Genomic DNA, 13,943 nt, shown 5'->3' on the forward strand with positions numbered 1-13,943 from the left:
AGATTAATGTTCTCTTATTCCTGTGTGCTGCTTTTTTGGGGGGAATAATTTAAAAAGTTAACCGCCTAAATTTCCCTCAGGATCATTTTTGACATTATGGAAGTTATCATTAATCAACGTTTACCTTAAAGCCAGTGGCCGCCAGTGGCCATGGTTCAGGTTCAAGCAGCTTTACTGCACCAAACCATGACACACATTAGTAAGGCCAAGACCTCACATCGTTAAAGAGATACCCTGAAGTGTTTTCACTGTGAACAAGCACATGGCCACAGTGGAGATTAAACCTCAAATAGAACCAGACTCAGGGTCGGTGGATAAATCCTCATCAATGTCACTCAGACTTAATATCTGTGTTAACCTGCAGCCCATTTTCAAAGTATGTCAAAGATGAAGTCTCTCAAATATTAGTACGGTGCACAGGCCCGACTTCCAAATGACCCCAGTGTGGACTTTTGTATTTTGTAAAAGAGGACAGTTATTCTACAATTCCAATGGCTGAATTCAATCACGTACACAGCAAGTGTTTCTCCAGACACAGGACATGTTTACATGTGAAAACGACTGTGCATCATTTAATCAGAAGACTTTCCTCCCACTGTTGATCTTTCTTCCTTGTGCTTGGCCACATGAACAGAGTGAGAAGTCCTCTCGTTTAAACAGCTCTGACTGAAAACCCTCCTCCCTTTCTTTAACCCTTTGTGTGTATGTGCTTTAGTGTTAAGGATATACTTCTCAACAAAGCTCTATACATTGTATATACACACAAAGTTAACAGAATACCTTTTGAACAGGATATATAGTGTTAATATATACAGTGTAAACAGAATATAAATAATGTAAACAAAAATATACACACAAATGTAAATCTAAACATATATATGCAGTGTAAATATAAATAGAATATATGCAGTGTAAACAGACTATATACAGTGTAAATATAATATATACAATATGAATGCAGTGTAAACTGAATATACACAGTGTAAAGTTAATATAAACAGAATATATACATTGTAAATAGAATGTACACAGAATGTAAACAGAATATATGCACTGTAAACAGAATATGTACAGATCATACAAAGTGTAAACAGAATATACACAGTGTAAACAGAATGTCAACAGAATATATACAGTATCAACACACTGTAAACAGAATATACACTGTAAACAGTATGTAAACAGAATATATACAGATTATAAACAGTGTAAACACAATATATACAGTGTAAACAGAATGTAAAATAATATATGCAGTGTAAACTTAATGTAAACACAATATATACATGTAAACAGAATGTAAACATGATATATGCAGTATAAACTTAATATTACCGGATTATACACAGTGTAAACAGAATATATGCAGTGTAAACTGAATATATACAGTGTCAACAGAATATAAACAGAATGTAAACAATGTAAACATAATATACACAGTGTAAACTTAATGTAAACATAATATACAGTGTAAACTTGATGTAAACAGTGTAAACTTAATATTACCAGATTATACACCGTGTAAACTTGATGTCACACATTACATGTTACTGGATAAGCTTTGTTTCCAGTATAACCCCAGTGTGGAAGTCAGTAAAGTGTGTATAACTGTATCATAACACACACACACACTCTCACAGGATCGATGCCCTCCTCTCAGATTAATAATGATTGACACTCTCTGCGGACCAATCCCAGAAACGAGTTGCACCCGCTCACCCCGCCCCCTCCCTCCGGGCTCGCGGTGCGCATGCGCGGCTCAGCTGTTTCGGCCTGTTCCGCGGCCGCTCGGTCATCTTCGCCTCTTTGTTTTACCGATAGTGGATTTAACTCGGATCCAGCCCGACATCCAGCGGACCGTGCTGCTCCCGAACAGGTCAGTGGGCGAGAGCGGACCCGTGCCCCCCGCGTGCGCGTCCCCCCGGCGGGTCGCTGGCCCGCTTTGCGGTCCCGGTTCGAGCCCCCTCCTCCTCCTCCTGCCTTTTCCCTGTGTCTTTCCGCTGGGTGCTACGGGGGCATGCTATACGTGTTGGTGTGTGTCTGGGAGCGGGTGTATGGCGGCGCCGGGGCCCTGCGGTTGCACACCGGGGATGGGGGGGTCGTTCCGAACGGGGGTGGTGGTGGGGGGGGAAGTGGCACCGTTGGTCCGGAGCTAGCCGGGCTAGCCGCGCCGGAGACGAGGCTCCAACTGCCGCCTCTGTTGTCTCGTCATGTTTGAATGCTGTTGTTCCGCCGTGTCTTCTCTCCCCCATTGAGCTGGAATGCTCTTGAGGCTGGAGGGGGGGAGGAGGAGGAGGAGAGGAGCAGGGGACGCTCGTGCTCCTCCATTAGATTCGGGCTGACCCTGCACCTCCTGCGGGGCAAAGTTAGTGCCCGGATCCACATGAGGTTTCCACAAAGTTGGTGCATTTGTGCTGCGGGTGGATGTCGTCCCTCGCCAGGCTGCTGCTGCTGCTGCTGCACTGTGTGTGTGACATTGTGGAGAAGAAGGGGTGAGGGGGGGACATGCATAGAAAGAGAGAGCAGCCAACAAGTCTGTGCAGTTATTCAGGAGGTGGAGGAGGAGGAGGAGGATGCAGCTGAAATATCATCTGCACATGGAGCAACACACTCCTGAGCGGTGATGAAATTCACATTCAGGGGTTTCCTCAACTTTTTTCTTATTTACACCATCCTCCTCCTCGTCCTCCTCCTCCTCCTCCTCCACCTCCTCCTCCTCTCCAGGGACCGTGCAGCCTGCAGGGAGCTCGGTGGAGGTGAGCTGCAGGTCAGAAGATGGAGGTGTCTGGAAGCAGCTCTGCTCAAGGTGCTTGACAAAGTGACTCTGGAGCTCTTTCTCAAGAACCACACTGCAAACATCTGTGTCTTGTTAAGTCCGGTTCGGCTGTAATTGACTCCTCGAAGTCGAGCTCCAGTTGTAAAAAAAATGTACTTATTGTTAACTCGCTTGCAGCTTGACACAAAAAGCAGATTTTCACGTTAATCTGCTGAGGAGGTAAAGTTTCTCTTGAGTATTGAATCTGTGCCGGCTTGGTTACGAGACTTTGTTCAGACGTTGGACAAAATCTTGGTTCAACGTGAAGCTCTCACAAGTTGTGTTACGTTGTGTGGAGTCTCCAGCACACGCACACTGAGGGTTCGACTTTTAGGTTAAGTAGGACATTAATATTTGCATCCTCACTGTGTGGGTTTTTAAATGAGGAAGACGAGGTAGATGCGGGTTTAACAATGTGACTGAAATTTGTCCGGGGGGACACAAAAAACTAAAGTTTATTTGTCTTAAAATGTCATTATTCAGTTGAAGTTTCTCCAAACAAATGTAAAAACTCATTTGGTTTTTCCTAGTTCACCTGAAATCCTGGATTGTTCCTGGAAATCTTCTCGTTCGCTTTAAGAGAACCATGTTTTATTAGGTCTTCATAAGATGGAGAGTTTTGCTTTATGGTTAAACTTTACATATCATTAAATCATCACTGACACGTCACCTTGATTTGACTTTTCACCAACACGTAGCTCGGCTGAAACCTACACGATCGGGCGTCTCTTGATCTGCAGATCATTAAACCTGTGTTTGCCTGCACCCTGAACCACAGACATTTATACTTAGTCTATTTAGTGCATGGAAACCAAAGACTATAAATTAGATTGGTATCGACTTCAAGCTATGGCAGTTACCGCGCTGGCATTAAGGCTGCCCTCCACCACGTGCATGTCGCGGTGAATATTTGAAGCTGTATAACCTGCGTCCTTCTAATGAATTACTTTGTGATTTTTATGGTGAACACACACACACACACACACACACACACACACACACACACACACCAGGGAAGTGTTTCCTCTGCTCCTTCGAGCTTCAGTTGCCTCAAATCCCACGACGCTGCAGCTGAACTGCACCCAGCGTGCTCGTGTTTTAGCCGCCGAGCCGCTCTCTGATGCTTTATTCCCTCAGAGAGGAATGAGATCTGACAATCCGCGAGTCCTGGATGCTGCTTTTCACTGGAACGTAATGAATTCTCTCCTCTTCCCTTTGAGAGAAGTCTATCAGCTTGAGACCAGAATCTAAATCTGTAGAGGCTCAGTCAGACGCCAGTGAAACAGTATTTTTACGTAATGATGTCGCCTTCCGTTGCGGTAAACTGAACCTCGTGTTCCTCGTGTTTCCACCAGAGCACCCCACTGTCCCGACTGATCGTTCCTGACCAGCTGACTCGTGCTTGTGTCGCACTTCAGAGGTCACATACGATATGACTGTTGCATAAGAGTCCACATACTCTCCCAGCATCAGCTTTCATGTCAGGTATCTGCTTGCTATGCAGGGCGAGCCCACATTTACCGCAGCTGACCCTTGACCTCAAACTTGACAACTTCAAATGAGCTTTTTTTAATGTTATAGCCAGATTTCTCTAACAGCTGGACATTCATTTTGATCCATTAACCCCAATACATGTCGCCTTGCTTCGTTTAGACAGTGTGCGTGGGCCCGTGGGGCTGTCTGATAAGTGTTGGCACTACAGGACGGGCGAGCAGGATATCTGGCCTCCTTAAGAACCAGTGCCAGATGAACCAGATGAGGCATTTCTCTCTTTTTTTTTTGACAGGAAATCGTCTTAGTCAACTTCCTATATGAGTTGCTGAGCCACAGCCTCCAGTTCAAGCTGCAGCTCAGAGAAGCACTGGTCTCACTTTCTCCTCCTCATAACAGACTCTTAATAAGATTCTGCAGAAATAAACGAAGCCCACATTGGCCACACAGACAGAATGATATCAACCGGCACAGTGTGGTTTCTCTCATGTTAGAATCAGATAGATGACATTGATCCTACAGGTTTTAGTGAGGTGACGAGAAACACGTGTTTGAATTCAATCTCCATTGGTTTAACGGTGTCTCAGCTGTCAAAACTCTACTCGTGGATCTATGATTTCACATCAATGAGAAGTCTACACAGCAGTCGCTTTATTCTCCATTTTTCTTTGCTTGAAACCGTCACCTTTTTGATATCGACTGTGTCAACACAGTGTTTCTTTTGAAATGAACGAGGCGGCTGCCGGTTTTTACGCAGCATTACTGTCGACGTGGCCTGAGGGCCGGGCACACTTTAATTTACCACAGGGACATTTTGTGGCAAAGCAGTTTATGTCAATTGAATTAACAACATCGGTACACTTGCTTGCTTGAAATCTCAAGTTAAACTTTATAAAAATTTGGTTTGCAAGTGCTACTTTACGTCACTGACCAATCGCAAGCAGTTTTTGTTGGTGCTGATCTTTGAAGGAACAGAGACTCAAATACCTAACGAGCTGCCAGTTGACTAGGTGGTTAGGAGAAGGATGAACAACCCTGAGAGAAAAGTGCAAAGGAGAATACATGTTACGAGCGTTTCCAACCAGATGTGGCACAAATCTTTACCACATTTAACCACAAGGTAAAAGAAAATGCAGATTAATCAATGTTTCCATGTCGTTATTCAGATATTAGGAGTCATTTCATTGAAATAAGCAGCTGATGGTGCTGCTTTTACCTTCTGGGACACAACAAGATAATGTTATCAAAAGATGAGCATCGTGATTTATTTGCCTTTCTTTTATTTTGCTATTATCAAAACACTAACTTCCCCCCCGTCAGTCAACCGTGAGGAAGTTATTTCAATGTTGTTTTGCTGAATTCAGAGAATTGGACACAGAACTTTTCCGTTCCCCTGAACTTCTCCTCAGCAGCATTTAGTTCAATGAGCAGGAAAACTATTAACTGGAGCAAGCAGTAATGATTTCTCCAGTGAAGACTTAATAGGTAAGAAGAACTAATCAAAGCAGAATTAACACCACAGAACAAACAAGAAAACTCTGGTGTGGAACCAAGTGTATTGAAACTCTCAGAAGCACAATTTAAAAGGTTTGGTCAACAAAATTGATTCATTTATCTGAGCTAGAATTGAGACTGTGGGACACAAGTATCCTTCACTGAAGAAAAGGGAAACACGGATGTATAAATTTGACTTTTCAGCAGTGCAGTGAAAACCCTCTTAAGCCTGAATATACAGGTCAATAAAGCAGCATTTAGACCAGAAGACAAACGAAAATACACATGAAATAGTTGTAGATGAATGTCCCTCTGTCAGGTGGCTCTGCTCTGGCTGCTGCTCAGGCTGCTTTGCTCTGGCTGCTCAGGCTGCTCTGGCTGCTCTGCTCAGGCTGCTCTGGCTGCTCAGACTGCTCCTTGCTCTGGTTGCTCTGGCTCTGCTCTGGCTGCTTCTGCTGCTCTGGCTGCTTTCTGCTCTGGCTGCTCTGGCTGCTCAGACTCTGATAAGATTCACGGCCAATTGTGTCTGTTTTGTGTCAACATCTCGGAGAACTGGTTGTCAACAGGTTGTGTGAATTTTAAACGGTTCGACCTGCCTTTGTGTCAACATTACAAACAGCCACTGACCGATACTGAGCTGGATTCAGGTGGAGAAAAAACACCAGGAAACAAGATGCAGGACGCCTGTGTTTCCAAATCAGGGTTTGAATTAAATCTAGATGACGCGATCACTCACATTTATCTGTGTTACTAAGTAACTCTTATATTGTGAGCTTGTTTGTTGTGTTGTGCGTCGGCAGGTTCATAAATGAGCTGCGCATCTCCCAGACTCACTCGTTAGTTGAGGCAATTAAATGAGGACAGGAGGACGGGTGCACTTAAAGTGCACGGATGCTGAAAGCTGCTCTGGAGGGGGTTTCTCTTTTAGGGCTTTCATGTGTGTAACCTTTTTCCTGCCGGCCGGGTCCGAGGTGTTCAGTTGCTGCTGATGTCTCTGAAACTGTGTCTCTGCTTTCTCGACTGTACAAGTTACACACGTTGACGTTGTGGTTTTGAGTTAACGGATCACTCTCAGCACTGTCTCATGAAGAGCTGAACCAAGCAGTCAACATTTAGATTAGTTAATTAGCAAATATTTGCTGGTTGTCTTGATGTTCTATGATATTAAACCATAAATCTGTCGGTTTTGGATTCATGATCAGACCCGACAAGAAGTAGGAATAAGTAAACCGGGCTTTGATGGTTTGTTCAGGTTAGTTTCAAGTGTTTCAGTTGGTTTAGATTAGTAGTTTGTAGAGTTAAAGGTTAGGATACTTTAGTCTTCAGCCAAACATGACATAGGATGTTGCACAAAGTGTTACACTCCATTTAAAACGTTGGGTTTCTGACATATTTGTCAGTTCTGGATATATGGATCATTATTTCACCCACAATCTGTTTCTCTGCCACTTTTCAGTGCTGGGATTTAAGAGCCAAGTAAAGCAGGAAGTCTCCAAAACTGAATCATATCACCTCCGAGGCCTTTGACATTATTATTTATTATTTATGTCTCAACCTATCCTCATGCTTTAGGAGTTCCTCCAGTTTTAAACATGCGTCAGTACTTCAAATAATCATCAATTTCATTATTTATTAATCTGCTTATTGTTTTCTTGGTTAGTTGATGAGTAGATTTGTCTATAAATCGCCAACAAAGGTGAATAATATGGTGATCGTTACGTAGTTTCACCCCAACAAGTGATTTACAGTTAAGTTTCTGAGGCAAGTTATTTAACTGACTTTTACTTTGTTTCACATTCTTGGTTTGTTCTGCCCTCCTGGAGCAGACTTAATTATAAGACTGTGAAAACAATGTGCCTTTTGATGTATTTAGTTTGAACAGTGTAGGAGCTCGCTGCCCACTCAGCTTCCAGTTGAATGATGTTCGCTGGCATGAAGTAAAGATTTGTGAGGGAGAAGTCTAAGTGACTTTAAAGATTTCCTTTTGTATTTCACCCACACGCCTCCACTATCATCTTGTGATTACTTGTAGTCTGTTGTCTCATGCCAAACTGCAGTGTCAGTGGCCAGAGCCTTGTGAAAGAGCCCAACAGACAATATAACAGCTCAGCTTGTATTTATTGGTCCGTCAGTCGTTTGATAAACGTGGTCGAGGGTCAGCAAAGGTCTCTGCTCTGTATCGCAGTCGTATCGCAGCGCTGCTCGAGTGACGGCCCTGTTTAGCCGCTCTGTCGGGTTTAACAAGCCCAGAAAGGCTTTTGTGAATGAACGTCGCTGGGCCAAACGAGGAAATAATTACCTGCTCGCCTCGTTCCTCAGCCCGGCTCGTCCTGTAAATGGGTAATAACTGTCATCTCTGGGTCTCACCCTGTCGCTGCCTGTGGCCGGGAGCCCACAGTTTGTGGTTTCGAACTGGAAAAGCAAGACAGCGCTACACTGCTCTGAGCCTGTTAACCAACAAACCCACGAAATGGCTCATTGCATTGAAGCCAGTTGAAGCTGGCCTCGTCCCCACCGCAGAATAAATGGTGCATTTGTGTATTTAGTTTTTTATTCAGAGGAATATAAACAGGAACTTGTTTAGTCTAAAATGTGTTTGGTTGAGCTGTTGGAAAAAGCAGTAATTCTTAATTCCTTCGTATAGTAATGGCAGCGTGGTGACTTCTGCATCGTTCTACATAGACAGCAGATGAGGATTTATCATCAGTTATCCAGTGAAGAGGGTTTAGTGTTAAGTTGATTAAGAGATTGGTTGATCAGTGAGAAAATGAGCTGACAACTGTTCTGTCATTTAAGTCTCTACTTAATTATACAACAGGGTTGGATGGAACATGGGCCAAAGGAAGATTCCAAGAGATTTTGATGCGGAGTCGGACAAAGGGGCAGACCCAGGATTTATTTGTTTATCATTGACATTTCTACAGGGAATAATTCATGAATCTTGAAGAAGTAATTCAGGCACATTTAACAGGGTCTGTTCATTTGCTATAACCAGCAGATGAATCAATGCTGAAAATAGGGTCAGCCCTGGTTGCCACCGTGACCATTTAAAGTGAAGTGACCTCAGATGCCCTCTCTGTCGGAGCTGATCTCACTGTATAAGCTCCCACCACCGACCCTAAATGACCCCCCCTGCCCCTCAGGGTCTCATGGCGTCATTACCCCCCGAGGTCAGGAGGCTAAGAGCTTTAGAAGAGGGCCACTTCGACCTGAGGGGTTTTTCTTCTGAGCGTGTGTTGCTGTGCTTTTTAGCAAAGTGACGTCAAGTGGTGTAAGTGACAGTGTCTCAAATGTAATTAATGGCTTCTTTTGTTTTACTATTATATAAAAGTAAACTTAATTTCTCTGGGGTTTTCACGTTAGTTTTTTTTAAAGGAGAATCAGGAAGTTCATCAGTAATGAAAATCACAATTTCTTTTATGTTTAATAATCTTTAAACATTATTTATAACATGATTGATTTAACGTTTAACGTTAAAATGTCATGTTATCTTTATGCCATAAGTTCCTGCTTTGAAATTAATGTTGCAGTGTCAGCAAATGAAATGAAGCCTTATCTTAAAAACAGAAAATACTGTCTGAAGAGGTGATGACTAAAAGGGTCAAAGGTCACGGATGGAAGTTTTTGAATGTATGATTCTTTACTTTAACTATCTCGTCTGGCAAAGAGCGAGAACCTGCCCGACCTGCTGCTGTTAATGGCTTTAAGTAGAACACAGCATTGGAGCTGCTAAGTTGCAAATAGTCGATGTTATAGTGTGTGTAAGTAAGAATGTGGAGAGAGGTGTTGGAAGGAAATACATGCTGAGCAAACCCTCCCTGCATAAACAAATGTTTAAAATACCATATCACTGAGGTACTGTCAGGACAAATGGCAGGTGAAGGATTCCTGTGAACTCTGAGGGCGTTTCTGACGGGGTCAGAGAAAGTTAAGAGCGTTGAGACGCTGAAGAGTTTGCATCCATTTATGAATTTACTGCAAGTTAATTCAAAAGTGTACTTACAATTTTTAGAACAACATTTGAATTGGCTTTAAAGTAAAGCTCCAAATCAAAATAACCCTAAAACTACTTTAGCTGTGGCGTAACTCCACTCAGCAGCTATCACAACATCACACTTGGCTTCGCAGTATAATAGATTAACCTGTAACATTTCAGATTAGCATCCGACATTAAGTCATAAAGTTGAGGCCTTTTTAAAACTATGAATTAAGATGAAGTCTTTTGGTCCTAATCGTGTTTTTATGCAGATTCTTTTGAGCACGATGAGAGTGAAGAGCTGTGAACCTCATTTGTCTCAGAAAGAGAACGACCTGTAAAAATCAAACCTGTGGGAGAGGGGGTTAAAGTTCTCCCATTAAAGAACAGTTTGGAGGCACGCTGCTAATATTGTCTTTTGCTTGATGTGTGACGTTGTGTCAGTCCTGAGATTCCACTGTCTGACTCCTAGAGATCAGGGTCGGCTTTACAGAAGAGATCCTGCTGCGCCTCTGTGCCTCTGGTAGAGGAACTTTAATGGGGAGGTTGTGTGCACTTAAAATTAATGGGACCAGTTTGTCAGAGTTCAGTCCCAGACCAGTGGGTGCACAAACCACTCAACTGATCTCAGACCAGGTTCCTTAACTGTGAGATTGTATCAAATGTTATAGGAAATTCAGCACCTCAGTTTAACAGGTTCTTAAAACACATCCTTCCTCCAAGTTTAATGGAAATCCATCCGGTTGTTTTTTTGTAGTCTTGCTAAAAAAACAACCAACCAATAAATAAACAGACGGGTGAAAACATAACCTTCTCGGAGGAGGTGAAAAAACTATACAACACACTAGAGAAAAGAAAAACTCAAAGCGTCATATGTCTCCTTTAAAAACATATATCCTAGAATAGTACTTACATTAACCCTCATATGTGTAATACCAGTACATTATATGAAATGTAACTTGGGTTGGAAATAATTTGTTCACCCTTTTGAAATAGCTGCAGCATCCATGTCTTCATCTGCCAAAATATTTCATTAAACAAGAGGCTTCCTGGACCAGAAACGAGGCCAGTTGGTTTCCCTCCAACGTGACAACAACTTGGTAAAACCCCGGCTGAAGCCAGAATGAAGCCCCTTGCGGCCGGCTGCTGCTCGTCCCACCGACGACTATCTGGCGATGGAGGAGAGCAGCTTTGCATCTTGACGCCACGCAGCCAAGATTACACTGTCGCACCGAAGCCTGGCTCATGGGCGTGAGTCGAGAGCAGAACAGAGACATTTCTACGAGGAAACAACAGGCGCGCGTTCCGCCTTTTATTTAATCCAGTCATCACAAACAGCTGTGTGGAGGTCGATGATGTAGTTGACTCGGGTTCATTTGTTATTCAAGACACTTTTTAGTTACTGCTCTCCGCTGCACTCTGCCGTGCCAAGACAAATACTGGATCGCAACGCAGGGAATTCATATTTTCTCCCTGTACTGCATCATAATATATTAATTAAAAAGTATTTGTGTTATCTATCTAACTGCCTTAATATCAGTGACAGCCTGTTATCATCTTGTACTTTGTAGAAAAACTGGAGGGTCGGAGAGCTTTAATAATTCGATAGTTAATAATTTCATCTTTCTACAGCTGCTTTGCTTGTTGGTTAGTTATCCACTTGTGTCCCTGCGCTCCGGGAGCTGCAGCCAGCCGTGCTCGTTACATGTATTTAATGACTTAATTAAAGTTGACTGCTTATTGGTATCTGTTAAGTGGGTTGTGTGGATGCCAAATTGACCACTGAGTAATGATGATTCTTTAGGTCTGCTGGTGAAGTTCTCACGCGAGCCAGACAACACTACACGGTGTTTTCTCTTCTACCAGAGGTGGATCTGAATCTGTCTTTAACCACTGCAGCTTCAGTCAGTTGAGTTCAGGAGAATCTTATCAGTGTTTGCAGTCAGGAATCGCTGCAGCTGAAAGGTGTGGTCGATCGAGCGCCCCGCTGCGAGCTCAACAGAGCTGTGAATCAACACGTTGACCTTTTTAAAAAACTTCATACCAGGATACTTACTAATCGTCCTTATCCGTGTGAGTAAATGTCTTAATTGGTTCTGTCTTCACCTTCTGATGTTGATTTAGCCGTTAGCAGGATGATAAGAGCCGTTTCATGTGCTGTGAAGTTCGTCGTTCCTCAAAAGGATAAAATGCATTTTTATGTTTCCACTGACAACACGTCTTTGTTTGGGATAAACTGAAGGGGAGCAGTGTCGGCGCGAGTGCAGAGAGTTCAAAGAAAACAAACTGACGGTGATATCTTTGCAGGAACATCTGACAGGTTTGCATCAGTAAATCATGTATTGTGGCTGCCAACCTTTTGTTTTGGTCTCCAGCAGCTCAGTGTCTGGCTCTTTAACGTCTAAATGCTCAGCTGTATGCAGCAGCCTGCCTCTGTCTGCCGTGTCTGTAGGCAGAGCAGGTACAGTGGCTTTATTGGAATCGGCTGCCTGCAGCTGGAGAAGAAGCAGTGAGTGAGTGTGGCTGGCCGATGAGCTGAATGATGCAAAAGGGGGGATTCTGTATGCATTTGTCACGATGACGTTCAGGCATACACTGAGGATAATAAACAGAAGTTATCCGGAGGGGCTTCTACATGTGAATGCAAAATGTCTGAGTCGGTTGCTGCAGAGATTTTCTTGAGTTTCTCCTGCCGGGCCCCCCCCTCCGACTTAAAACTCTGCATAATGTGAGTGAGCCCATGTGAAAGTAGCCGACAGCAGCAGACTATCTGGTGGATTCACCTGAAGCAAGTTGGTGATGATTCTAACTGAAAAAAACAAAACAAATACAAATATCTCAGGATGAAAAAGAGGAGACACAGAAGAAACTGATTAGAGAGATTTTGGTGACACTAGTCGATGTGCTATAAACATAAACACGTGATCTCTGCAGCGGATTTCCTACGTTACGTTCTTCCTCCTGCGCCTCGTTTTGAACACCGAGGAGATTTTTCTGTTGTTGTGAACTCGTCCGACTGGAGAATTTATTATTCCACAGTTGCATTCTTCAGACCTGGAGAGAGTCCAGTTCCCATCGTGCAGACATTTCCCGGAGCTCATGTCTGAAACCGGCTGTGCAGTCACGTGACCCATAGTTTCTATGCAACTGTCAATAAATGCAGCTTTAACTGAAAACGATAAGAAAACCTGAAGCACATTATTTATGGAAAACAGATTCAATGATCACTAACAAACACAAGGAAACAGAAAAGACGACCTCGTCTGTAAACACAAATCTGAATTCATTCAAGTATCCTTGTTTAGACGGATGTAATTAATAAGACGATGTGTTTTCCAGCAGACGGAGAATAAGAAGGTTAGAGACACGTCGGCGTGTTTGAACAGATTTCTGCAGAGCCTCATTTTGAAGATCCTCTTTTGTCTTTGAGCCGTCGGGGCAGCCAGTGTGTCCTCAGCCTGTTTACTCTTTGATATCGTCTCCTTTATGTGAGGCTCTGTTTGTGTGTCTGTCTGCACAGTAGGACCACAGCACGCTCCATCTCAGCGCCTGATAACTTGAAGGAGCTGGATAACAATCCCATTTGGCCGCGCTCCTTGCATGTATCACTTAGTGGAAACATTTACCCAAAGCTCCTTAAGAATGTCATGTGTGAGTGTGTGCGTTTTTTGTGTTAGTGGCTCCGATGGGAATCTCCGACTAATGGGAAACCACTAACTCATATAGTGTTAGTGCACTAATCTGCCCAGTTTCCCCTCCAGGATCAATTTGGCTCATCCCCTTTTTTTTGGAGCCACACATGACTCCATCTGATGTTCGAGATAAAAGCCACCAGCGTTTCACACAAATGGTTTTCATCCGACTTCAAGTGGCTCAATAAAATGTTTAAACTCTTGAGATAAACGCTCTGAATGGGCTTTGAACCGGTTGGTTTCTGTGACCATCTAATCTCCGGCTGTATTAACTGATATTTCAGATCAGATCCTGAAAGTAAACACCAGGTTCTGGCCTTCACAGATGAAAACATAGACAACATGGCTGCTGTGTGACCTTGAGCTTTTGACATGAACACGAGTCTGAGTCGTGGATTTTCTTTCCTCCGCCAGAGGTTTTATTTTCACCTCTCTCCTTTGTTTGTTGGTTGGTTGTTGTGGTTTCCAGCAGGAT

At 43.3% G+C, this 13,943-nt stretch overlaps 1 protein-coding gene across 1 annotated transcript in view; it reads left to right on the plus strand.

Moving 5' to 3' along the window:
- The first annotated feature begins 1,747 nt into the window (after positions 1-1,747).
- Positions 1,748-13,943, plus strand: part of LOC118112204 (polycomb group RING finger protein 3) — a 46,111-nt gene continuing 33,915 nt past the window's right edge. Inside the window, exon 1 of the mRNA XM_035161325.2 lies at positions 1,748-1,876. The gene's annotated coding sequence lies outside the window, so the exon portion shown is untranslated. The remainder of the gene's footprint in view (positions 1,877-13,943) is intronic.

Source organism: Hippoglossus stenolepis, chromosome 7, assembly GCF_022539355.2.
Source record: "Hippoglossus stenolepis isolate QCI-W04-F060 chromosome 7, HSTE1.2, whole genome shotgun sequence".
NCBI classification, from domain to species: Eukaryota; Metazoa; Chordata; class Actinopteri; order Pleuronectiformes; family Pleuronectidae; genus Hippoglossus; species Hippoglossus stenolepis.